General features: G+C 35.9%; 1 long non-coding RNA gene across 2 annotated transcripts; it reads left to right on the forward strand.

Annotated features, from left to right (window-relative positions):
• LOC136790501 (uncharacterized) lies at positions 1-26,124 on the forward strand. 2 transcript variants are annotated; one of them, XR_010830523.1, is made up of 4 exons: positions 1-251; positions 10,396-10,541; positions 18,108-18,220; positions 24,609-26,124. It is a non-coding gene; the product is annotated as an uncharacterized lncRNA (long non-coding RNA). The 2 variants fall into 2 exon arrangements; XR_010830522.1 differs by lacking the exon at positions 1-251 and having other exon boundaries at positions 8,706-10,541.
• The last annotated feature ends 402 nt before the right edge of the window (positions 26,125-26,526 follow it).

The following is a 26,526-nucleotide window of genomic DNA, read 5'->3' on the forward strand; positions in this document are numbered from 1 at the left end:
TGGGTATACTGCATTTGATAATATATTGAAGTCAGCCATTCACTGACTTTGATAAATACAACCATCCACTGTGAGCGGGAGCCACACTGCTTAACTCCAGCATAGGAAACCAGGTGTATTAGGAAGTATCTCTCTACATGACTGCTACACCAGCAAACAAGCAAGCAAGCAAGCCTGTTCCAGAGCAGATGTACGTCTGAAGCTTTATTTGTGTTTGTCTTTTGGACAGCCTGTAAGAGAAGTTTTGAGAGGTAAGCTCTGAATTATTTACTACTTTGGTGACTGAAATTAAATGATACGAAAATCAGAGATTCCAGCTCACTTGTTACTGGAACTACTCAAGGAAACTCTTTCCATATTAGATAAGATCTCAGTTGTTGGTAAATCACAACAACAACAACAACAAAATATCTGGTTAGCCTGCGCAATCATCATTTCTGGTTACCACAAAATATGAGAAATCTAGTTTTATCTAATGCCTGCTTCTTAATAACCGCTGTGATAATTAGAGCAGGGCAGCCAAACTGGCTAACTGATTTTATTGAAGGGTCACCACATGCATCTGCCAGTCTGCCTTGTGCTCATTAGCATATTGTGCTGTTGCATACATCCTGGTGTGTAGGAGATCACCCAACCATGTGGCACATAACAGCGAGCAAACTTTCAACAGGTCTGAGCTACCTGTTTCAGCAAGTAGTGTCTGACAGGTTACTAGCCCACCGTATTATATCCAGTATTGTTGTAAACATGATGATTTGAATATATTTATAATCATGATTGAGATTGGACAATTTATTAAAAATAATGACTAATAAAAATATATCGATTATTACTTACATGGGGATTGTCAACTAAAGCTAGATTATGATCCTTCGTTTAATTGTTCAACTTTTTTTTTTAAATATATAACTTTTGCTTTTTAGAATTGATAATGTTAGTCTGTGATTTTTTTTTGTGCAAATAGTATGATATTTTTCATGTACTCTGTGAACAGATGATCTGCTAAATTAAAAGCCTTTATTTCCTTTCAAAAATACCTTTTCTTTCTCATTAAACTATTTGGTTGAATATATCCTTGTCATCAAAGAAAGCAGACCTCACTTGAATATTCATATGAAGCACATTTTAATCAAACAAATGTTCATGAATAAAAAGGTCACTAAGAGGCTAAATCAAATCCTCTGTTCTAACATGGTGAGCTGTCACTGGAACAGCCCTGTAATAATCATTTACCATGTCTAACTAGAATTTCTATTGAAACAAAAAAAAAAAAAAAGGAAAAAAAAAACTTAAATTCAAAGTAAACTCACTGGTGTTATGCTATGCCATGTTATTTCAAAAATACTGTCCTGCAACATACAAAATTTTAAGATTTATCATTGACCTAGAATCCCAGCAGAGTGCTTTGACTGTGAACTCAGCCCCCTTCTCTGCAGATAATTGTGTCCTCTTGAAACTCCACTTGTTTTACAAACTCTTTTGATTCCTACACTTTCAAATACATTCTCATAGAATAACTGCCTAAGAGGTGAATAACTTCTTAATTTTGCTTCTGCAGTATTACTTCTACTCAATTTAGGTTTTCTGATGGAAAGTACCTTTTGGAATTAGCTACTGTCCCTGTGAATTTGTGGGAAGCACTCAGTTTAAAGCTTACAAAACTGTTCCTATGGTTAATATAAACATAATTTTGTCCAAAGTCACAATCATTTCTCTGTCTTTTGCTGTATTGAAGAAGTTAAGCAGCTGAGACATTCAAAGTGGCTTATAGTACTTTATACGTGTCTTTTGTCAGCTCTCCTGCAGTGTGAGCTGTAAATCCTTTGGAATAGTCATGGTCTACTAGGCCAATAATCTATTTTTTGAAATGCCTCTAAATATGTACTTACATGAGAGCATAATAGCTCCAAAGAAGCAATTATGACCAAGCAAGTCAAAAACCTGTGCTTAAAAAGTCCTGAAATTTTTAATTCTTCTCAGTTAACTTAGATTCTCTGTTTCTATTGAGTAGTTAAATTTGTTTTCTTCCACCCACCATTTTAAAGTACTTGTCATTGAATTAGTATAGCAACATGTTTGATTCAAGGGTTTTCAACTTACCTGCAACTGAAGGTAGCAAAATACCCTCATTAGATTTTATCAAAAGTGAACACAGTCTGAAAAATATATATCTCTGGAAAAAAAAAAAAAAAAAAACCCAAAGTATAAAACAAAAACGATCAGATTTTTTTTTTTCTTTTAATTCACTCCCAATGTATTTGGAGAATGGAAAGATTTCAAGAAGATTAGAGCTCAGGTAAGTCATGCTTAAGTACTCTGACAGTTGGATAGATAGAAGTGCTATACTGCAAGGCAGGAACTAGAAAATGCTGCTTCAGCAGGACTTGTGACAAAGCAACACTCAGAGCACTAACTTTCCATCTTGTTCTCATCTTGTGTTAAGATCATAAAGGATAGCAGTTAAGCCTTAGAAATATTAATTTCCTATGTGTCAGAAACAGCAGTAAAATATACATAGTCTTATTAAACAATTAATTTTAATAACCTAATCCAAATTTCAACAGTTTTTCATAACATTTGAATCTTTCAATAAATGGCCTTTGGTCACTATGTATTTATATATTTTCAGTTCCCATTTAGTCTCTGCTATTAGCCCAAATATATAGTCAAAAGCAGATCCTTTGTGATGACTTCTATGTATATAACTTTAAAATAATAATAATAATAATAGTAATAATAATAAATCCTTTAGTTTTGGATCTGTCTCTTCACACATATTACATGCAGAAAGGAAACCAAAATCCATCATAGATAATTTTCTCATGTATTTCAGAATGAGGTAGGTCCATTTGCAGACAAACAGGCCTCTGCTGTTTACTTAGAAACTGAGAATATCCATTTATCTGCATATCGCAGAGATCTATACAATTATTTCTAAGCATTGTGTTTTATCTAAAATAAAGTTCCATTTGCATCAGTTCATGAACTGTCAGTGTCCAGAATTAATGCTGATCTTACCCACAGCACTTAAAGAGCATTGCATTTTCATTTTATGGAATGACACCCTGGGAAATGCATTCTTTGCGTAACTTGTCTTACTGGCATGACTGGGTTTCTGAGCGCTTTTTTTTTTTTTTTTTTTTTTTTCACATAAACTATCGTTTGTAACCATTTTCACACTTGGCGGTTTTGTGTCCTGCTTTTCCTGAAAGTCTCCATTCAGACTCACCCTGGATGTTTGCCAGAACAAAACTGATTCTTATTCCACTTAAAATGCTTCCCCTCGTATACATGCGTGTGTGTAATAGGTAATAGATCTGAATTTAACTTTACAGGCCAATGAGCTAGGCATATCTGTCTCCCTGATCCATTAGACACTGGGGAACACAGATCACTGTAGCAGACACACTCCGTTGATGCCTTCCCATTTTGCTAATTCTGAGCTTTTAACTGACATCAGCATCGTGTGGCAAAATTGCTTCCAACCTCATTTAAACAGCTGCACATTTGAACAGGCTTAAATGATGGGTTTTAGTAAATTGGTGAAGCATAAGTTTGCATATGCATAAATTAACCTGGCCAAAAGCCAGTTTTCAGGGAATACATTCTTATTTAGCTGCTGAAAGTAAATGTCTTGTCTCCAGGGGTAATGGTAAGGGGGTAGGGGGAGTAGAGGAACTCTTACTTAGCTTCCCATTGATTTATATGTCACAAATGATACACATTGCTGGTTTGTCCAAGCCTGTGGATTGAGCAGATCAGTGCTGACCTACTACCTCCGAACTCACAGCTGCTCAGCTTTACTTTCTCAGTGCTCACTGAACTGAAAGAATGCTTTGGAGCTCCTGCCTGATTTTCACAGCCATCCTATGGCAATACAATGTCCACTGCTGTTTCCCTTTCATTGAAGCGCATCTTTTGGTTTTCTACCTTTTTTCACTCATACCAGTCTACACAGGCTTCATTATAATTTCATTTTCTTTTCCATAGAAATTACTCTTCTGCAGTATCAGAGCAGACAGTCCTTTGAAGATTTCTGCAGGCTGTATATCTAAATTGAAACTTATGAAATCACACAGAATTAAGGAAAGAACTTAAATCACACTGGATAATGTAGAAAGCAGTTGTCCTCTCCCTCCCTGCTCCTCCCACTTTCCTTGTATTTTTTGCTTGTTTGTATGTTTGGTTTCTGTTTTTAAATTAAGCCATTCCTCAAATAGATTCCATCATACATTATGTAGATGTGAAATGCTTTTTATTCCAGTAAATGAAGCTAAATTGAAAGACTGCCTTGTAAACAGAAGTTTAAATAGATTGCAGTTTGTTCCCCCACCCCCCAAACTTTCAGTGGCTTTAACAAATTCTCGTGAAAATTAGCTTCCTTAACATTTTTTTTTTTATTTTGGAAATGGTAGATGCTCCATCTAGTGGACTATATGAGCACAGTGGAAACTTATCACAGGTAGAATCTCTATAAGAGTGTCAAGGAAAAATTATCACAATTGTGACCAAAAGAAAAAAAAAAGGGAAAGAGGGAAGAAAAGAAAGAAAAATACACCTTTCAATTTATACAGAAGATGTAGAAGTTTGAACAATAATTATAAGCATTATAATGCATTCTGAGAATTTATTCTCCTTACAAGCAGTACAGCTATTGAGATAGTCCATTGTTGCCATGGTAATATGTCATAAATTTCTGTCAACTACCTAAAATAGCTGCAGATCACAAGGTAATCTGGTTTTTGTTTTGTTTTGTTTTGTTGTGGGGGAGGGGTTGTTTGTTTGTTTCTTTGCTTTTCCCCATTGGTTTTGTAGCTTTTAAAATTTCAACAGGAATGGATCTATCCTTGCTTTTTAATTTGCAAGAACCTTTTGATTTTTTGATGAATAAACCAATGTTTATTATATTTTTCTCACACTGAAATGCTTACCATATTGTATAAGATCTCTAAGTATAATATCTTAAAAAGTTTCTTAATAGGTTTCTTCCTTGGCCAGTTGATATTTATTTCCTCTAATTTGTGCTTTGAACATTAGCATGATCCTGAGGCTGGAAGAGCATGCTGTAGTGCTGTAACATGTCTATGGATTTTAGCCATTACTTCTGTATTTCTAACATGATTTTCAGCATGGTCAACCACTCAATGTCCCAATGAAAGAAAAACATAATATTAAATTTAAAAGTGTTAAAGAAAAAGCTGTTCTTAAATCTAGAAAGCATTGTGTATGTACAGGAAAGAACAATTAAGGAAAGTCTGCGGATTTACCTACAATATCACCTGTTCACCAAGGTGCTGTACTAAGCAGTGTGACTGAAAGGTGCCATCCATGACAGAAACCTTAAACAGATCTGACAATTCATGCTTAAAATCATGTCACGAAATTAGGGAGTGCAGAATTTGTATCACTAAAAGGCAGCAGCAACTTATTCTTTGGAAAGCGTTAATATTCTACAGAAACATCCCCACAAGCAACTCTACATTAAATAATTTGTAAATTTGTGGGGCCAGGGATTTCAGTTTGAAAAGCAGCTTTTTATTCTTTCTTCCTTCCCCTTCTCCTCCCTTCCCTTCTCCTCCCTTCCCTTCTCCTCCCTTCCCCTCCCTTCCCCTCCCTTCCCCCTCCCTTCTCCTCCCTTCCCTTCCCTTCCCTCCCTTCCCTTCCCTTCCCTTCCCTTCCCTTCCCTTCCCTTCCCTTCCCTTCCCTTCCCTTCCCTTCCCTTCCCTTCCCTTCCCTTCCCTTCCCTTCCCTTCCCTTCCCTTCCCTTCCCTTCCCTTCCCTTCCCTTCCCTTCCCTTCCCTTCCCTTCCCTTCCCTTCCCTTCCCTTCCCTTCCCTTCCCTTCCCTTCCCTTCCCTTCCCTTCCCTTCCCTTCCCTTCCCTTCCCTTCCCTTCCCTTCCCTTCCCTTCCCTTCCCTTCCCTTCCCTTCCCCCTTCCCTTCCCTTCCCTTCCCTTCCCTTCCCTTCCCTTCCCTTCCCTTCCCTTCCCTTCCCTTCCCTTCCCTTCCCTTCCCTTCCCTTCCCTTCCCTTCCCTTCCCTTCCCTTCCCCCTTCCCTTCCCTTCCCTTCCCTTCCCTTCCCTTCCCTTCCCTTCCCTTCCCTTCCCTTCCCTTCCCTTCCCTTCCCTTCCCTTCCCTTCCCTTCCCTTCCCTTCCCTTCCCTTCCCTTCCCTTCCCTTCCCTTCCCTTCCCTTCCCTTCCCTTCCCTTCCCTTCCCTTCCCTTCCCTTCCCTTCCCTTCCCTTCCCTTCCCTTCCCTTCCCTTCCCTTCCCTTCCCTTCCCTTCCCTTCCCTTCCCTCCCCTCCCCTCCCCTCCCCTCCCCTCCCCTCCCCTCCCCTCCCCTCCCCTCCCCTCCCCTCCCCTTCCCTTCCCTTCCCTTCCCTTCCCTTCCCTTCCCTTCCCTTCCCTTCCCTTCCCTTCCCTTCCCTTCCCTTCCCTTCCCTTCCCTTCCCTTCCCTTCCCTTCCCTTCCCTTCCCTTCCCTTCCCTTCCCCTCCCCTCCCTCCCCTTCCCTCCCCTTCCCCTCCCTCCCCTTCCCTTCCCTTCCCCTCCCTTCCCTTTCCTCTCCTCTTCTCTCTCCTCTCCTCTTTTCTTCCTCTTTTTCTTCTTCCTCTCCTCACCTCACTTCGCCTTGCCTCTCTCTCTCTTTCATTCACTTTAATCTGTTTTGCCTTAATTTGCCATAATTTGCCTTTTTTTTTTTTTCAGCAAATCAATCAAAAACATCTCTTTAATGGTTTGTATGTTATTACAAACAACAAGACAAAAGTTTCTGGTGTTTTTATTCAGCTTTGGTACATGTGTATCAAAACCAGGCAGTGCAGTGATGGCTTAGCAGAAACTTGGTGCTGTGTTTTTGTGATGTAATGTAGTCTAAAGTACTCAATACCATTAACATTCTCAAGCCTCCCATACATAATGCTGCAGACTCTATAGCTACTAAAAAGATACAAACGGGCTTTAGGATCCTGAGGTTAAAATAATGATAATAATAATGATAATGATGATGATGATGATGATAATAATAGTTTTGATATTCCAGTATATGCCAAACTACTTGTTGTACAGAAAATGACGTCTAGGTACATTCTTTCATTTGACTAATAGCTCTCTCTCTCTCTTTTTCATGCTTTTGTAGTTGAAAATGATGTGTCATCAACTTAAACAGGCTGACAGTCTCCTCTGTAATCAGGAACCCTGAATTTTTTCCCCTTTGCCTTGTTGTCCATGATGTGTGTGTTGGATATTGATGGGAATTAAACATTCTTGTGGTGAAAAATTTAGTTGCATCATTACATGGAATGTATTCCAAGAAAAAGTAATTTCATTTAAGTTGTGAAGATGTCCTAGAAGAGTGGCATATGACTGCCAATCACAATATATTTGTTGAATAATATGGTATTTTAGTAATTTTTACATTTTGTGTCAGGGATTTCATTTTATATGGTATTTTAATCTCACTGTTCTATTTTAAAGTATCTCTGCATGGAGCTGAAAGCATACCCAGGTCAGCTTCTGAAGATAAACATTAGGTCTGTACAGAAACACAAAACTGCATAAATACTTCCTTTGAAAACATTATCATAGGTAATATTGACTGTGAAGTCTAGAGGGGAGATTAGTCTCATCATACCCAGAACAAGAAATATAGGCACTTGATAACTTCTAAAACCAAAATTCCCTCAAGGTTAATTCTAAGCAGGGCTCTGAGAATTCCCCTTAATTCCCTTCTCAAGTACTCTTGGACCACCATTTATGGGGAAAAAAAAATGGCCTAAGTCTGGTGATTAATTTACCTTTTCCCACTTAGAGCTCTGACTCCCAGGTTCAAGAATGGCTTAATTGTGACTTGGCATCTGAGCTGTTAGTCAGAACTTTTAGTCACTTTGGGTCTGAGTACAAAAGATTTGGAATATCATTTACGCTAACTGACAGGTCAGCCAATATCAATGTGTGACGTGCTGAACCGAAATTACTATATGTGAAACTTAGCTTTTTTCAGCCCCTGTTATGTCATTGGCACAATTTATTTCACCCTGAGTGAAATAAATATTGTGGTTAAAAAAAAAAAAAAAGTATTCTGACTGAAACAGTGAAGATCCATTGGAGCATCAGCAAATCTTTAGTTTAGAATATCCTATATTTATTTTTAAGTAAAGGCAATAATGTTCTTAAAAAAAAAAAAAAAGTCAGAAAGACATTATTATTGATTAGGTTAAATGAATGGCAGATGTCAATGAAATCCACTATTAGAAAAATGCCAGTCTGGCTGAATTTTCATCTTTAGATAGCATCTAAGCACAACTTGTAATCAGGATGCAGTAATAAGGGATGAGACAAACCAATCAATCGATTGATCACATTGGAAAAGGAAAGGGAAAGGGAAGGGGAAAGGGAAAGGGGGAGGGGGAGGAATGAAAAAAGAAAATGGGGTCAAACTAGTAAAATGAAACATTTTGTTGTTTATTTCCTAGGTGAATAATATGATCAATAATAAGTATTTCTAAAATCCTCCTTCAGAATTTCTGCATTAAATCAGAGCAGTGTTTTATCTAACACCTGTTTCCTGTTATGTACTCCACCTTTATTGTGACCAAGCAAGAATCATTAATATAATGATATTTCCTTGTTGATATGAATTATAATTCATTAATATCAGAAATCATTATTTGGTCAATATCTGATAGCTTGTCCATTTGAAGGATGAAACCCTGACTCCATAGTAGCTTCAATGAGCCTAGAATTTTTGCCTCAAACCCTCATCATATTATCAGTCTTCATAATCATAAAATCAGAACTTTTTTTCTTTCCACACACAGTGTTAAGAGAAATATTAGTAACCTTCTCAAGAGGTTAATGTCAAACTAAACATCTAACTAATCTGGAACAATTTTCCTAAGAATTATACCCGCAAGTAATTCCTGTTCATTACGTTGCTGGTTTATGAGAACAAGACCAAACTTTCTTTTCTATAGGTTCCAGCTTTGTAAAACTGTGTGACATAGGTGCAGCAGAAAAATATAGATAGATAGGTAGATAGATAGGTAGATAGATAGATGGATAGATAGATAGATAGATAGATGGATTATAGGAGAAGATTAGGTGTATTTTTTTTTTCGATTTTTTTTGTGACGATGTGTTTCTCACCTAGTTAACCTATTTTCCAAATAGGATAATTTGAATTTTCACAATACTTACTTTATGCATATGAATGTGCTGCAATCCTCCCTAAAAGGCTATACCTGCAGCAATAATATGTAAGAAGGGAAACTGTTTATTTTTTAGTCCCAGATACCCAAACACTTGGCACTGCATGAATCATTAAAACTAATGGAGTCCTGAAATCCTGCCAGACTCTTTCCTTCATTGTTTAGGGTTTGTTTCTGCTCATAGTGATTTCAGCTGGACTTTTGCCATTAACTTCAAAGTAGAAGTAGGTCCTTAACATTTTCCTATTTGTCCTGAAGTTTCCATAGCAGATCACTTTGCTAATTGAACCACATCTTTTTTTTTTAATTATTTTTGTGTTGTCCATTTCTTCAGGTTTAATTATTGAATCAGATTGTTGAATTCTATGTTTATATTTACATTTTGTTGTTGTTGTTTTCTCTTTTAATTTAATGGCTAATTCAGTGTTTTTTTTTTCTAGTATCATAGAGTGTTGTTTCTTTTTTTTTCCTGTCAAAATAGCACAGGTACATCAAACAGTTTCTCCTACCGAGTTATCTATATACTTACGTACAACCACTCATGGGTAAGTAAAACAGCTTAGCTCTTACCAAGCGCATACACAACTTCTACATCTGAAGAAATTTAAAAAGTTTACTGAATGGACCGCGGGTAAAATTGTCTAGAAATACTAAATTGTCTAATATGGTTCTTAGACATTATATCTTCCTTAAGCTATCTGAATATACTTCAGGAGAATATGAAATTCATAAGATATAACAGGCAGCAATCAATTGAGATACTGTAAAGAGCATATTGAATCAAGACAAGTTTTAAATAAGACAATATTTTCAAAAGCATCTCAAGAAAAGACTGTCCTAAAACTTAGAATCAGATGAGAAGGATCTTGAGATTGCTTCTGAAATCTAACATGCTTCTCACTTTGAGTATTGATATCGAACAGGAGTAACAATGCACACGGAAGAGAAGAATTTTAAGTTTATTCATTAAAAGAAAGCTTAGGGGTTATGTTTTGTCAATATGAAAGAATTTATCAGATTACTTTTTACATATTCATAAAAATACAGTTAGTCACTGTGACACTTTTTCAAAATTTAAGTTTCAAGCTCAAAAAATCCATTCTAGAAATCCTTATTCAGACATCTGAGATGTTGTAAAGACCCGTAGTTTGAAGCAAAATATGCTCATTAATATCCTTTCCTTTACACAGACTCTTACCTCCTGTCCAAGACCACTGGGGATTCTGTCACTAGGCATCTCTGAACCTAAATCCTCAGAAGAATCTGATTTGGAATATGCTTAGCCTGGATCACAAGGATTTCAAGGAGCTCAGCTAAGTGGTATGGTCATGGACAGGTGAGACTGTCTGCCCTCATGCACTCAAGAATGATTTTTCACTCTTCTTTGCAATTAGAGCACTAGTTTTAAGCCAGGAGTATAAGATGGACAGGAGAAGGCGAGGGGATTGATACTGTAGTATATAAATTTGAGCACTTGTGGAAATAAACTTTTCTTGCCTCTCAGATTCTTAGGACACCTCCCCACACACCCCCACCTCCTTTTCCATTTTTTCCCATATTACATTGCATAGTTATTTTCAAAGAACAAAAATTTTCATGTCCAGGAATCAGCAATTGTAGTGTAGTTCTCTACCTATCACTTGCCTGCAGAAATAGCTTCTCTGCATCACAGTTTTGCAGAGGTCTTTAGCAGCAGTTCATGAAATGGGTGTAAATGTTCACAGAGGCGAGTGAGTTTCACCCAAATTTTTCTTCTTAAATTTTCCCAGTTTAGGCACTCCCCACTCAGTAAACTGTTACTCTGTTGTAGTAATCTCATTCACATATGGCTTGGGTTCCAAAATAAGCATTCCAAACTCCAGTCCACAGGCCTAAGGATCTACCCATTAAGCTCTGCAGTACTGACCATCACAGCACTCCAAGGCATCTTTCTTGAGTGCTTGACTTAAAATGTTTGTATGGCCAGTTACACTTCTCAGCTGTGTAGCAGTAACTATCTCCAGGTGCAACAGGCTGTCTTTTCAGATCAATGGCAAAAGGTAAGATTGACATCATTGGCAGTGTGATTTTACCCTTGAAACGGATTAGTGTTTTTCTTGCGAGAAGGAAAACTGGTGGTTTTTAATAGTCATCTGCTTAACTTGAACTGAAGAAGCCTGGGAGCAGTCATATGGTTACCTGCAATAAGTTGGCTTAGCAATGCATCAGTACTGCTGATGTATTGATGGAGCAGTACTTGGGTAGAACAGCGTAGATGGGCTTAGAACATGAGAACAGCTCAAGCTGGCATGCAAATATGCATCCCACAATGAGCCTGGGGTGAAGTTAGTTTCTCAAGTACGTCGGCATGTTTCCAGCAGCAGCGAGTTAAACATTGTAATGGCTAAGTACCTCGCATTTGTCATCATATAGCTACAATAAGATGCTTCTTTGGAATTTTTGCCATTCTCAAATGAATGATGTAGTGCTGAAATATTTCATGATTTTCAGTGGTTTTTTTCTTCTGGTCTCAGATATAACAACATTTTTTATTTTATTTTTAATAATAATAATAATAATACTAATAATAGTATTAGTATTAGTATTGCATACCTAAAGAAAAGCTCATAGACAAGAAGCAGAAGATGAAAATAACCGTACATTGGTTATTTTTAAAATCTTATGATTTAAAACAAATTTTAGTGGTCATAGCACCATGCCTGCTGGGGTTCAAGAAGCATTTGGACAATGCTGTCAGACTGATTTTTGGTTGGTCCTATGCAGACCCAGGAGTTGGACTCGATGATCTTTCTGAGTCTTTTCCCACTCAGAATAACCTAGTAAATAACCTCTTGATAGATAATCTGTGATAGTTAGGGCTAGAATACAGTAAATTAATGGGTCCAGAATTGTGTAATAAAAAGCAATGTAATAGGGTATAATAAGTCTGAAATCATTGAGGAGTTAATGGCCAAAGAGAGATTTATCATTATGTCACCTTTTAAGTTCCATGTGTGCTGTAATATTTGTCACAGTATGCTATTAGAGTGTAGACAAAATAAAGATGTCCTTAGAGTCAGCATTTTAATTTATTTAGAGAGGAAAAATATTGGGATATTTTATTTTTCTCCCTCAATCTTCACCTGATTCTTACCTACTTTGTTTTTGAGTTTTTCTTGATGGAACCCTTTTTTCTTGCATGACTTCTGCAATTCTTTGGATAATATGGGTGTAGCATAGTATTTTAACATAATAGTAAAAATAATAATAAAATAATAAACAAAATAGTAATTAATCAATAAGAAATGAAGTTCCACTTTCTTCCCCCCCCCCCCCCCCCCTTTTTTTTTTCCTGACTTACTGCTGGGTGATGAAGACGGTTTTCTGTTTAGTGACCATACTGAATGTTTTCTTATTGGACTTTATTCTCTATTTGAAGCCAATGTCTCTTTGCAATCTAGTAGCAGAACAGGGCAAAAGTACTTATGTGTTTCGATAGTTCTTTTGGGTCTTTATCTAGGAATTGGAATGGAGGATACCCACAGCTATACCACAGATTGCTGTATGGCCCAATGTTATATATAGGTCCACTTCCCAAGATGCTTTTAGGAAATTTTGAGCCATATTCAACCTAAAGCAGTTAGCAAATTTGGTACAAGTTACAAGAAATTTTGACTCTATGGTAGTTCTTTCTGTAGTCAGTTTTGCATAGGATGCTCGTATATTCTTGTCAAGTAAACAACTTTATTAAACTTTGACCAAAAAAGCGTAGAACGTGCTTAATGTCACATCCCCTGTAATCACTCAGTGATTTGGACAATAGGGGTAGCAACAGCTTTGGAATGACATCCAAAGTTCTGTAGTTACACTGCAGGATCATATTTCACTTCCTTGGAATACCGTTTTAGTAGATTAAAAATGCAGTTAAAAATTCAGACTAGAAAATGTGTAACTCCTATTTTAATTGTTACAATGTTAATGATATCCAAAATCTGAACAATATGGTATCATTAGATTAACTTCATAAAAGATCATAGAATTTTAGTGCAGAATCAATTTAATTTTATCATAAAAGATCCTTAAAGAGCACTAAATAGGGGTGAAAATACTGTAAGATAAATTTTGAATTAGGCTCTCTTCTATTTGGGTTTCAGAAAGAGCTCTCAATCCCCATCAGATTAATTACTTTCATTGTACCTCTGACTCAGTAATGCTTGATATTTCAGACACAAGTGTCTTTTCTTTGGACATAACTACATTCTGTGACCTTTCATAAATGTTTTGTGTTCTGTGACCCATTCATAAATGTTTTTTTGAAAAAAATCATTAGTGACCTTGTAGTTTATACATGACTATGCTGGTGTTATCACACCAGGATATAACATCCTTAAGAGAAAAGGGCATGTTCAAACATAAAATAATAATAAAAAAGGTTTTACATCGTAGAGAAGGGAATGATGAAAACTGAAATTAATAGCAGGAGTGATATTGAAAAAAAAAAAAGAGAAGTGTTTTTCATTGTGGTTTAAGTAATCTTGCCATATTCTTCACCACAGTATGAGAAGAAAGGAAAAAATACATGTTGTTGCCTTGATCGGTTTAATTCTGTTCTGTGATGTTTTTCATATGAAACACATAATCAGCTTTTGTTTGCAATTTTTTTTATTAAATATGTAGATCAATAAGCTGTTATCTTTCTTTGAGTTTTCAAATGTATGCAGTTTATTTATGTCGTCTATTTTTGCTCAATCACATTCTCTTCTGCTTCACAAAATGAAGGACTACATGATTTGCTTTGTAATTTTTCTTATTTAACCTTTCAATAAACACTAAACTGAGAGGTAGTAGTTGTAGTAGTTGTCTCAGATACATTTTACTCATCGTGAGCAAATAAATTTTTAACAAGTTATTTCTCACAGCCTTCTCTAATAAGCAAACTTAGTGACAGGTATCATCTCACTTCAGGGTTGTAGAATGAAGAATTTCAGCACAAAAGGTATATTTGTGCCCATGCTGCACCTTTAAATGAGAGCAGAGTTAGATCATTTTTCTTTTAAAAATCACAGTTCTAAAGTTGCAACACATACTAAATTGTGTATGGGATTGATCCACAGTATGGCATTGCAGATAAAGGGCTATATTCATTGGTGACATTCTGACTGGTAAAGTGTGGGTACCATGAGAAATTGACAGGTCTCTCTATAAGAGAGTTCTAATTCTGAAGAAAATAAATCATCTTTCTTTAGAATATGTTGTAAGTAGCCCCTTCACCTTGCTTCTTGGAACAAGTACAGTAGTTTTTGAAAAGCTATATATCTCAAATTAAACAAGCCTTGTTCATCCTTGAACCAGAGGAGGATCAATTGTTAGGCTTAGAAAAGACAGCAAGAAATTTTAGAATAAATTATTTGAAAAACCCTAATGTGTGAAACTTATTGGTTCTTTAGGGTACTTTAAACATTCCACAGAGCATCAGCTAGGACGAACTATTCACAAAAGAATGGTTTGTGTTTGTATTCATGCCAGCCCGCTCACCAGAGTACAATAGAAACTTCTGAGATCTGTGGTGCAAGGACAGATATGTTATAAAGTCTGCCTCATGGCCATGGATACATGGCTGTCTAATTTCTTGTCATACAATCCTATGGAGTTTTGAGTCTCACTGGTATTTGTTCATCCCCAGGAGATGAGATTTCCTCTGATCCAGGCTTCAGGCAGGTCTCAGGGATCTCACAATTCCTACAGGAGAGCCAGGAACATGAAACCCCAAGAAGCCAAGGCTCCCATGGTCCCTGCTGGAGGCAAGGCAGCGTGGGAGTTCATAAACCACTTGGAGATATTAGCTGCTTTAATTAGGTCATTTATAGAAATTTCCACAGTTCAGCAAATGTTCACAGCTGCAGTAGTTCATACTGTTCTAAATACTATTTCCTTTTTTGAGAAGGGACTCACAATTTTGAGTCTACTGTTTTGTTTGGTTTTGTTTTATTTTAATGTAAGCTTTCACTAAAGTGTACTTCACACGGGTGTGTAGTCTGTTTTCTTGCTGTTACCAAGCTAGCAGTAATAATTTTGGCTGTTTCAGTTCATTCTTAAGTGTTATACATCTCAGATTATAACAACCTTCCTGGAGGATTGAAGTGTTCAGAATAAAGGCTTTATCATCTTTTCACAAAATTTTATCCTTTTTCATAATGATTATCTTAAGATATATTTCATCAAGTGCTGAGTTTTTACCTGATATATGAAATTTACTGAAGAGAACCAACCAAACAAACAAAAACTTTGGGGGTTCACTCTTCTCTTTAAGGTTTTTCTCCTTAATTCTCCTTTTATTCTCCTTAATACACCATAATCAATTGACCTTTCTATCTTCTTTTGATAATATAGATTGAGCTCTTCAATTCTCTACTGTCAGGCATTATCTTGAGCCACTAAATGATTTATTTGGCCTTATTCTGCAACTTTTCCTCTAATTTTTCAACATTTTAAAATGTAGGCACTGAATGTAACACATGAAGTAAAATCTTCTTTGTGTCTTCCCACTTATGTATCCATAAAACAATAACTTGACATTTTGCTGATTCTCTATGAAGTCCATCCCTGTTGGCATTGCAATGCAGGATACAGTCTCCAAGCCAAAATTTTTGGTGCATATAAATGGTGCTAAATTTATTTGGTGCATATTTAGTACTAAAATTATTTGGTGGATATTTCCATCTATAGAAGTACATTTTTTTTATTCTCAGTTTACTAAGTGAAACATACTGCTATATATGTTTGTATATAGTGGAAGGCACACTCTGCAAGGCCAAGGTATATAGAGAGGAAATCAGAGCATTTATACTGCTAATTGAAGTTCACTACTTTTAAGATTTCTGTTCCTGTCAAATTTTTATCAAACACAGACATCTTTGTAAAAAATACAGGGTAGAGTGGTTTTAGAGATGGTAAAGATAAACTGTGAAGCAAGAAAGTTGCTGCTGTAGTCAAGTTTTGTACCTATACCAATAGGAATTAATTTAGGATATGGATCATAAAGACAAAAAAAAAAAAAAAAAAAAAAAAAAAAGCTTAGATTGGGATACCTTTGTATGCTAAAACTAGTATGTATAATTTTAAGGAACACGGAAATATGCTAACTGCACATTTGTGAGATTTATTTCCTCTATAGGAAGATGGTGGGGTTTTGCTTTTTTTTTTTTTTTTTTTTCTTTTGAATTATTACAGGCAAATGTTTAGGTAGGAACTTACAAAATTCTTTGGTTGCTTTCAACCAAAAATGTATCTAAAAATATCAGAACCAGTCTATATTGCCATACATAAGCAATACTATAGAAAGAGATATCCAATTTAAGACAAGATAAGGAAAACGTTTTCACATCTCAACATAGGAAAAATCAATTTCCAACCTGAGACATCTTCTTAATATTGTAATACCAATTGTTACCTTCTACTAGGTACTATGTTATACTGATTTAATTTTATCTCTATGAGCTCTACTATTTTAGTTTGTCAAGCTTATGTTCATAAAGAGACACATTGATGGCAATGGTCAGTATCATAAATTTTAGGTATCACACTGTGAGGGTGCTGAATTCACTGTGCTGAATTGGGTACTTACGATACAAAATTAAGAACAGGGGAACTGCTTAAATCAAACCAGTAGTAATGCTGAATATGAGATTGCAGTTCAGTACCTGAAACTGACTCCTGTTTCTTCTTGATTTAAATAACTTCTGGTATGGATAGCTGTGTCATACTCTTTTTTTAAAAAAGACTATGAAAAAGGCATTATATGGTACATGCTTTGTGTATTCCAGGCGAGAATGTATTTTCTGGCTCAGTGACTTTCTTAGCCTTTGACTAAATAGTTTGACTTTCTTCCGCAGATTGATAGGAGTTACATAAGAATGTCTAGAAGTACTAAATACTATAAAATATATTGAAGAAATGAAAAAAAAAAAAAGAGTTTGACATTATATTGGAAAGTTGACGTTATAAGGAAAGAAGGCATAAATTGCAGCACTTTACTTTCTCTAAATGTCCTTGGGATCAATAAACTAATTTGTGATCTTCCTAAAAAGCTGTGGCTTCACTTCTTGCAAAGTCATGAAAATTCTGTATCCATACAGATAAGAGCTTATCATTTTTATCCCTTGTTAATCTGGTCTACCCATTAACAGCAAGAGAAAAATATCTCTGTAGATGAAACACAAATTTCTGTAAATTATGAAGGATAACCAGATAAGTTATTGCTAGTGAAGTCTTTTTTCATGTAGTTTTCCAGGAAATAAAAGCAAAATGAACAAGAAAACAAACAAAAAACATAGCCAATTGATGGAAAGTTCAGAGAAGATATTTATAAATATAATTGTAATTAAACTTTGTTGTCAGCAAATTTATTAACATTATTTGAAGGAGATTAAATTCTTTTCTTCTTAAATTATTTTCTTCACTATGAACAGGTGAAACAGGGTGAAACAGACCTGGTTGTTCGAGGTCTTTACTGGAACATGTAAACATGTCTTGGACTCCTCTTGTATTTCAACAGGAATGAAGAAGGAGGCAATTCCTAGACACTCGTTGCTCTTCCCTGGTTGGCAAGAGGGAATAAGGAAGAGAGTTAATTGACCTTTAGGTTTAGCTTGTCTGACCCTATATTGTATTTATTATTTTCCTCTCTGCTTTGTAATGTAAGTATAGTTGAAACTGATTTTCCTAACATTTTGAGTCAGTCTACTTGCCAGTCTGGGAGATGAGGCTGGAATTTCTTTACAGATAAGTTTGTAATTGTTTTTTTGTTTTCCTTTCTCTTTTTATCTTCCTCAAAACAGCACAGAGACTCACCTTCAGGTGAAAAAAAGAAAATATATTTTAAAATCCATATGTTTTTTTATGAGTAATTTTTCTCTTGTCACAGCTAGTGCAGGGTAAAAGCAACAAACTGCCACGTCTAATGTGGTTCCTAGGAAACATCTGATGAACTGTACACATCCAAAGGAAGGAACCAAGATTGGAACTGCAGAGACTGAGGTATTATATGCTCTCATACTTCAGCTGGTGGTTAGGTAGGCAAAAGGACTACAAAGTAAATTGAATCCAGAAATGCTAGGATAAATAATCTGAATATTAATTATTTGACAAAGATATCATTTAACATTACAAATAAATATCAACAATGGTATCAACAATGAGACATAGTAGAAAGAGGGTCCAAGCTTTCTCTGATACCTGAAGTTAAATATTAATAATCACACATTTCTGTTAATGATAAAATTATGTCTATGCTTCATTCTCTTGCAAATCCTGATCTATATTACTGATAATTTTTCTGCATGGTATTTACTTAAGTGTAGTGTTGAGTAACAGGTGATTTCTTAATACATAATTTGAAAAAAATATGATTGTACTAATATATACTTGAAAGAATTATGAATGCATGCATGAAGGAAACTCTAACCCATTAACTAAGTAAATATATATATTTTTTTGCATTAACTAAAATAAAACATATTAAATACAACCAACAAGGGAAAGTAGCAGAAGAACCATTGTTAAGCACTAGTACATGCTTTTTTTAAGATCTGTTGTTTAATCAATACTTAGTCACATGGAAAATAGACATAATAATTCCCACCTGGGGTATATTTTTAGAGTTCAGTGAAAGAAAATCATATCCAAAAGCAGAAGCATGCTTCATCTATTCACCTGTTACGGCCACCTACTTTACAGCAAGTTGAATCATTCCCTTCAAATGTCATGTTCTATTGACTATAAAGGGAGACTAGATAGCATACATCTCACCTACCTATAGTCATTTCCAGTGTTGACATCTATATATGGATCCTAACTGACATCTTTGAACAGTCAGTGGAAAGCTTGTAGTTTTATGATAAAATCATCTTAACAAAAATAGATGCCTACTTCTAAACAAGACTAATTTCCCTTTAAATATATTTTTATATATTTCACTGACTCTAAAGGGAAGCTCACACCCAAGAGTTTTGAGCATTTTTCATTCCATTTGTGTGAGGTCAGTGATAATGCAAGGTAAAAAAAATAATAATAATAATAATAAAATAGTCTGACATCCCAGTATGGTAGAGCTAAGGAATTTTTTAATGGATGATGCTCATTGTGTGATGTAAGGAGCATAAGCAAACACGTGTTCCAGTGAATCAACTACAAAGATGGCTTCAGCTATCTTGAAAGATCATTCCACCTTTTATTAGATGAAGGAGTTAAGAAAACCTTTTGATATGAGATTGCTACAGAGTTATAACAACTGGGAATTCTAGCATACCAACAGTCACAATGATGCTTAACCACTTCAAAAAAAATAATATATATATTTTTCATAATGAAAAGGCAACCTGTACAGATCTTTTATAGGCAAAAGATTTTCTTTATTTTATATCTTCATCAACTATTTCTTCAGGAACACATTTTCTGAGCGGGGTTTATGGAAAAGGTCTTAAACCTTGGCCAGTAAAAATCAATAGAGGAAGTAGATTAACTATATGTACATAAATACATACACATTCTTGCATTTACACAATCAGTTACACACGCATGAATGCAGTAATGTAGGAAATTTTATTCATTCTACTTTGTAAAGGCTATTACAAATGTTTAGCTGCAAAAGAGGACAAAGGAACTTTGATATCTTCTTTATCACTGTCTTTACAACGTGACTGTCTACAGGAGCAGGGTATGCTTTACAATGTGCCTCAAAGTATTTTTCCTCTGATCATGTAATAAAGAGATTATATACAAGCACTCTCCCTGCCAGCATGCTTGGGTTGCTTTCCAAAAGAAATCAATACGTATAGGAGAATTACATGTAGTCATGTCCCATCCTTGAAGGTGACTAGGACTTGCCTGGTTTCAGCAAATGGGACTGAAAGTTGTACCTGAACATTGTGTATACACAGTTCAAATGTACCCATGTACATGTTACAGGAATGCAAGTGAGGACGAGCAGAATCCATTTCCTCACTCAGATTAGAGCTGCACTTCATATGTTATTTTAGCTCTTGAATGACTCTGTTTTTATGTTTCTGTTTTCCTGTAGCCTTTTACTTCACCTCAGTATATTAAACAGAAGACCATAGCCATTCAAGAACATCCCTTATTATTATAATAACTTCTAATTTCTAAAAATTATGATAATCTTCTGATTCATTCATTTTATCTGACTGATGTTATAGACATTTTGCTGTGTTTTTTTTTTTTTTTGATGATGGGCTTTTTGTTCTTTATTATTTTTATTATTTTTTTTCCTTCAGCGTAACTGGAACTTTTTTGGTTAAATGCTAATCATGAATGAAAATTTAAATGTTAAAAACTACACACAAAATACACAGTTTGTTTCTTCCATACTCCCCTTTACATTATTTTCTGCATGCATCAAGGTTTCCCAATATTCCTCAAAATTAAGAAACAAGAATAATATTTAGCCTTGTGAATATTCATGAGCATTCCTCTGTTATTTTGAATATAATTTTGATGGAACATCTACTCATTGTACCATGAAGAAATTGAAACCATGAAAAACAAAAGGACTTGTAGTGTTGGTAAAAAAAAAAAAAAAACAAAGCATGAAAAGGAGCAAAACTACTTGAATAGTAATTTTCCATTTAAAAGTTGTGATTTTAAATAGCTTGTAGTAAAGATTTCTGTATGGAAACTTCATGGATACCTTCTTGATGAAACTGAAGAATCAAATACATTACATTTGTAAAGAAATAATTGTAGTGCCTATTAATTTATTTATAACATATTAAATAGATAATTCTACTGCTCTATTCACTTTAATGCTCTGGAAATTCCTTGTCTGTAACAATTTAAACTATCTTACTCATAAAACAATGTATTTGACATGTGAAGGAGTACAGAAAAACAATATTAAGGCTGAATAGTTAACACTTGAAAGTTGGGAAATGCCAAAATTGAGGGTAGTGGTACAAAGGAAATTTCTCAGTTATACAGACTCATAGTGAAGACTTACTTACAAAATTCTACTTCAGATCCTCAGATAACAAAGAGATACTCTAGAGACTCATCAAGTAACAGAAATTAGGAAGGTTTATTCTACAAACTTAATTACTTTTAAAAGCAGGCAAAATTAATGTTTTTAACTAAATAAGATAATATATATATATGAATTCATATATATATGAATTAAAACCTAATTGAAACAGACCAGTCTCATAATACAAGAACTGATCTTTATTTTAGGAATCAAGAAGTGATTACCTTGACTTTTAACTCTTCCAATATTCAGATATTATGGTACTTGTGCTCCCATCGCCATAGATTCTGCCAAAGATCATCCTTTGGGAAGCAAATGCAACCTGACTCTCCACAATAGTAATCACATTGGTTCTGTGCACATGTTGTGATTATCATATTACATTTTTGTTTGTTAACATACAACAGAGAAAAAAACACACACTTTTCATATATATCTAATCTTCACTAACATAAAAAGTAACTGACATCTATCCCCCTTTTCTTATTATATAAAGCTAAGATTCAACAATGCATTGAGTAAAGTAAATATATAAATAGTGCAGCTGAGTTCAGTAGGATTGGTCACAAGGCAAATATCATTTTCTATTAAAAAAAATAAAGTTTTGTTTGTTTCCCAAGTATTTACTGAGGAGGTAGCTAAATAGCTCCTCCGTAGTTCTTTTTCTTTGTGCCATTACATGTGTCATGTAGTTCATTTTCCAAATTAGTCACCAATTGACATGACTAGCTCTGTGATTTTTTCTACTGAAATAATGGAAATAGAAAACAACATTTTTATTATTTTCAATAATGAAATAGAAAATCTCTGCTTTGACAGGAGCAATTGTGACATTTTGTGTTAGGTTCATAAAAAGAACTTCAACGAATGAAGAACTGCCAAATAAGTGACCTCATGGCAATCTACTTAATTAGAATAAATTAGGAGAAAATATTGTTATAGCAGAAGAGAATCACTAGAATTGTCTCTAATAAGACAATTATATATATCAAGGGGAATTTCTTAAGGGACCTCTCTTTTCTTCATCTATATAACTCATTTAACACAGTTTTCATTTGTAAATGTGATTGGGGAGATACATAAAACTGGATAAATTAGATCTAATTTCATCACCCACATAAACTTTGTAAAAGTTCCAACAAATGAAGAAAGATGAAATCCCAAAGTTGATCTTTACTTTAATGAAACTTACATTTTATATTTGTGATGAGTGACTAAATTCAGGTATAATATCTTAATGACATACTGAAATGGAAACTTGTCATTGTCACACAATATTCACTAAACAATCCACCAGATCTGTAGAATTATAAATACAGATCGGACCCCTTTATTTTATTTTTGGGATTTTTTTCCTTTAAACCATATACATAAAAATATAACTTTAGAAGAAACAGCACATTTAAAGTAGGGAATACAATACTTGTCTCTATAAACTAATTGCAGCTATAATGCAGGACTGAGAACAGAAAGAAGAAATGAAGCTTAATCTGCTCTCTCAATTGTATAAACTACCTAAACACACACATATACATACACACTGTCACATATGCCCTTGCTTACATACAAAAGCATACATATATATATATTAAATTTTATATTTCACAAAAAAAAAAAAAGAAAAATCCAATATTCTACCTGATTACATCTGTATTAATACATATGCTTGTGTTTTGTTGAATCTTTTCATGTCGTTATCAGTGACAACAAGTTACAAGGAGGAAATGTAAAGGAAGAGATGACCACAGCATGAAAGAGCTTAACATATATATTTCAGCTTCTAGACATCAGTCTTGAAGGGTACTAAATGCTGATGAAAGAAGTTTGGAGAGTGAAAGTTGAATTCTCATGACTTTTATTCAGTTTATATAGGAGTATAGGATCAAGGATATTGCTGTTTTAGATTTTCAATCAGAACAATTCAGGAAGGACTGTAAAACTGCTGTTATAGCTAGCTCAGTACTTCTAGTGTATGTTCAGATTAATTGTATAAAACCAATTTATTCTCTGTCCACTGTTAAGAATGCACTGAAGACTGCACTGATGATCAACAGCCAGAATACCAAGCCTAAAGTGTCACCATAACTTGAAAAAAAAAATATATATATATGTTTAATTTGAAAAGATTAAAACTTTGAAGCTTGTTTTAGTTTTTACAAGCCTTTTCCTATCCTGAATCTAAATTAGCAGCTAGAACATTTTATGGAAGAGCTCCCAAGACGAAGCTAGGAACTAGAGTAGAAAAAGTGATATCATTCTCTATATTGCCTGTTTTTTTTGCACCATCAGTTCTCTTTACTTCTCATGGTTGGAAATATTTGAATGTCCTGCCAGTTTGGTGACATAATTTTCTTTTCTTTTTTTTTTTTTTAAATTTATTTCTTAAATTTGTTTCACATTTAAGTTTTGCCCTGATGAGTACATTCCATCTGGTTACCATGCAACTGATAAATAACTTGCAAATTAATGATCACAAGCTGTGAGGAAGTTGTTTCACTTGAGTTCAAAACCCAGTAGAAGTCTATGTTAAAGTTCCTGACATTTTTGAGGGTCTGAAATGCCATTAGTGATTTACATAATGAGGTACCATTGGAAATAGTTTTGGTCAAAAGTGCTTAGTGAAAACTGTATAATAAGATGCCCTGATAAGAAGAGTGTTGTTTTTTGTTGCAGTATATTATCATTCTACTTTTTATTTTCACAAAAAGTATTTAATTTTCAACCATTGTTATATCTTCTATTTACTAGGTACCAAAAAATTAAAAATAAAAATAAAATTAAAAAAAAAAGAAACTATAAAGGATCCCTTAGCTAATGTATTGATCAACAAAAAAACAATGTTGTCTTATTTTTAGTAGAAAAAAATAAAGTTGTTTTCTTTTTGATGGAATAATTTAGTATTCAAATCAACTACCAAAGGCCTAGTAGCTGAGATGCCCTGGAATACTGTCCTTAGGGACAAAGGATCTGAGCAGAGCTTGAGACCCTTTAAGGTTGTTTTCCTTATAGCACAAGAACTCTCCATCCCCCTGCATAAAAAATGTGGGCAGGGAGGGCAGACAACCAGAATGGCTGAACAAGGACCTGCTGGTCAAACTGAGGTGCAAGAAGGAAATGCACAGGTAGTGGAAGCAGGAACATGTGGCCTGGGAAGAGTACAGGGATGCAGTCCGGATGTGCAGGGATTGGATAAGGAAAGCCAAGGAATGGATAGAACTGAGCTTGGGAAGGGTTGCAAAGAATAACAGGAAGGGATTCTATTGCTCTGAAAAGGAAGGCCAAGGAGAGCATACCCTCTCTGATGGATGAGAAGGGTGAACTGGTAATGATAGACATGGAGAAGGCTGAGATACTCAACAACTTCTTTGTCTTATTTTTCACTGATAGGCTTCCCAAGTCTTTCATTTCCCTGAACCTGTAGATGGAAGCTAGGGGAGAAAAGACCCACCCACTGTAAGTGAAGAGCAGGTTTGACACCACCTGATGAAACTAAGCATGTACAAGTCAATGGCGCCTGATGACATGCATCCCAGCACCCTGAAGGTACTGGCTGATGTAGTTGCCAAGCCTCTCTCCAACATATTTGAAAAGTCCTGGCAGTCAGGTGAAGTCCCTGGTGACTGGAAAAAGGGAAACATCCATCACTCCCATTTTAAAAAAGGGTAGAAAAGACAACCTGAGGAACTACAGACCAGTGAGCCTCACCTCTGTGCCTGGGAAGATCATGGAAAAGATCCTCCTGGAGGCAATGTCGAGGCACATGCAAGACAAAGAGGTGATCCAAGACAGCCAGCATAGCTTCACCAAGGGCAAATCGTGCCAGACCAACCTGGTGGTCTTCTATGATGGAGTGACTGCATCAGTTGACAAAGGAAGACCGACCAATGTCATCTACATGGACTTCTGCAAGGCCTTTGACGTGGTCCCACATGACATCTTGGTCTCCATATTGGAGAGATATGGATTAGGTGGGTGGACCATTCAGTGCATAAGGAATTAGCTTGAAGGTTGCACCCAGAGAGTGGTGATCAATGGCTCTATGTCCAAGTGGAGACCAGTGACAAGGGCCTCAGGGGTCTGTCCTTGGGCTAGTATAGTTTAATGTCTTCATCAACGACGTACACAGTGGCAACGAGTGCACCCTCAGCATATTTGCAAATGACAGCAAGCTGAGTGGTGCAGTTGGTACCATAGAAGGAAGGGTTGCCATCCAAAGGGACCTGGACAGGCTTGAGAACTGGGCCCATGTGAATCTAATTAGGTTCAACAAGTCTAAATGCATTGTGCTGCACCTGGGCTGGGGCAATCCCAGATATGAGTACAGACTAGGAGAAGAACTCATTGAGAGCAGCCACGCAGACTTGGGGGTTCTGATGGATGAAAAGCTTGACACGAGCTGGCAGTGAGTGCTTGCAGCCCAGAAGGACAGCTGGCTGCATTAAAAGAGGAGTGGCCAGCAGACTGAGGTCCTCCTCTGCTCAGCCCTTGTGAGGCCCCACTTGGAGAATTACATCCAGGTCTGGAACCCCCAGCAAAGGATGTGGAGCTGTTAGAGTGGATCCAGAGGAGGGCCACAAAGATGATCAGAGGGCTGAAGCACCTCTCCTATGAAGATACGCTGAGAGAGATGGGACTGTTCAGCCTACAGAAGAGAAGGCTCTGGGGTGACTTCATTGCAAATTTTCAGTACTTGAAGGGGGCTTATAAAAAAGATGGAGAGCAACTCTTTGCTCAGTCAGATATTGACAAGAGGAGGGAGAATGGTTTTAAACTGAAAGAGGGATGATTTAGATTAGAAGTTAGGAGGAAATTTTTCACTCAGAGTGTGGTGAGGCACTGGAACAGGTTGCCCAGAGAGGTTGTGGATGCCCCATCCTTGGCAAGATGATGAGGCCCTGAGCAACCTGATTCACAGATTCACAGATTTCTCTAGGTTGGAAGAGACCTCAAGATCATCGAGTCCAACCTCCGACCTAACACTAAGTACTCCACTAAACCATATCCCTAAGCTCTACATCTAAACGTCTTTTAAAGACCTCCAGGGATGGTGACTCCACCACCTCCCTGGGCAGCCCGTTCCAATGCTTAATAACCCTTTCGGTAAAGAAGTACTTCCTAACATCCAACCTAAAACTCCCCTGTCGCAACTTTAGCCCATTCCCCCTCGTCCTGTCACTAGGCACGTGGGAGAATAGACCAACCCCCACCTCTCTACAGCCTCCTTTCAGGTAACTGTAGAGAGCGATGAGGTCGCCCCTGAGCCTCCTCTTCTCCAGGCTGAACAAGCCCAGCTCCCTCAGCCGCT

This window comes from Anser cygnoides, chromosome 3 (assembly GCF_040182565.1).
Source record: "Anser cygnoides isolate HZ-2024a breed goose chromosome 3, Taihu_goose_T2T_genome, whole genome shotgun sequence".
NCBI classification, from domain to species: domain Eukaryota; kingdom Metazoa; phylum Chordata; class Aves; order Anseriformes; family Anatidae; genus Anser; species Anser cygnoides.